This window comes from Rutidosis leptorrhynchoides, chromosome 9 (genome assembly GCF_046630445.1).
Source record: "Rutidosis leptorrhynchoides isolate AG116_Rl617_1_P2 chromosome 9, CSIRO_AGI_Rlap_v1, whole genome shotgun sequence".
Classification (NCBI taxonomy): domain Eukaryota; kingdom Viridiplantae; phylum Streptophyta; class Magnoliopsida; order Asterales; family Asteraceae; genus Rutidosis; species Rutidosis leptorrhynchoides.
The window spans coordinates 4009740-4011174 of NC_092341.1; the positions used below are offsets into that span (position 1 = coordinate 4009740).

A 1435-nucleotide genomic window follows, 5' to 3' on the forward strand; every position below is an offset into this window, starting at 1 on the left:
TTCTGGTTGGGAACTTTGGACATAGTGTCCAAGAATCTTCCATCTAGTTTGAAGGAATCAAGCTTGCATGGTTCTTCTTGTAGCCTTCCAGGATAAGGTACGCGAACTGGAGTTTCAGGGGTCAGCTTCTGAGTATATGTTGATTTGTTCTTGAGCCTAGTTGACCTTCTCCGTGGTTCTTCCTCTGGGATTACGGAATCCATTTTCTTTGCTTCTTCTATGTGGGGATTCTGGATAGTATTACTTGGCAATCTTCCCTGCGGTCGGGTTTCAAGGCGTTGTGATAACTGTCCGAGCTGCAATTCCAAACTTTTGACCAGAGCCAATTGATTTCTCATTAGTATCTCCGTCTGATCTTGTCTGGTTGCAGTTCTCTGATTTAACTGTTGTTGTCCTTGGATGAACTGAGTTAACTGATCATCAGCTCCGAGAGTGGGGTTAGCTGCTTTTGTAATCTGGGTGGTAGGGGAATTATCCTCAACTGGGGGACCAGTGAGTGGAAGTGGTTGATCGTAGGTTAATTGAGATTGTTGGGCTGGATAAGGTGGATAGCGATAGCGGAAAGGTTGATTGTTTCGCTGAAATTGATTAACCCTTGGTGGTTGATTGAATCCGGGATTTGGTGGACGAGCTGGGTATTGAACGTAACAGACTGAACCGTCAGGGTTTTTGTACTCAACTTGATAGTCTTCAGTAGGTTGCGGGTTAGTACAATTAACACAAGCCTGAGCTTAGTTAACCTGCTGCGGTTGCGTCTTCAATTCTCCGAGTTGCTTGGCAAGAGATTCCATCTTGTCCGTGAGGGATTTGATGGCCTCCGTTTGATTGTTAAGTGCAGAGAGTGGGGCAGATGATGAAGTTGTTTCACCACTGTTCTAGTCATGATGATGCATCGTCATGTTATCGAGCAATTCCCATACTTCATCTGCGGTTTGGTTCATCAGATTCCCTTGAGCTGCTGCATCGATCATCGTCCTATGATTTACCGTAAGACCATTGTAGAAGGTACAGATTTGGGCTGACCGTTCTAACTGGTGATTAGGGCATTTCTTTAGCAGGGTTTTGAAATGCTCCCATGCAGTGTAAAGAGATTCATCATAACTTTGTTTGAAGTTAATGATGTCATTCTTCAGTTTGGTTTGTTTAGAAGGAGGGAAATATTTGGTTAGGAATTTAGTCGCCATCTCCGTCCATGACGTGATGGAATCTTTTTCCAGTCCTTCAAACCAAGTTTGAGCATGATGAGTGAAAGAATAGGGGAACAAGTATAGCCAGACTATATCTTGTCCTATCCCTGGCTGTTTGTAGGAGTTCGAAAGAGATATGAATTTATCAAGGTGAGAATTAGGATCGTCATTCGGTAATCCATGAAACTGACAGCTATTCTGAATGAGCTGGATGATGTGATGTTTTAACTCGAACGAGTGTCCTTGAA

General features: G+C 43.5%; 1 non-coding gene across 1 annotated transcript; it reads left to right on the plus strand.

The window, feature by feature from the left end:
• Positions 1-1029: 1029 nt before the first annotated feature.
• LOC139869491 (small nucleolar RNA R71) lies at positions 1030-1136 on the plus strand. Its single transcript, XR_011766098.1, has one exon. It is a non-coding gene; the product is annotated as a small nucleolar RNA R71 (small nucleolar RNA).
• The last annotated feature ends 299 nt before the right edge of the window (positions 1137-1435 follow it).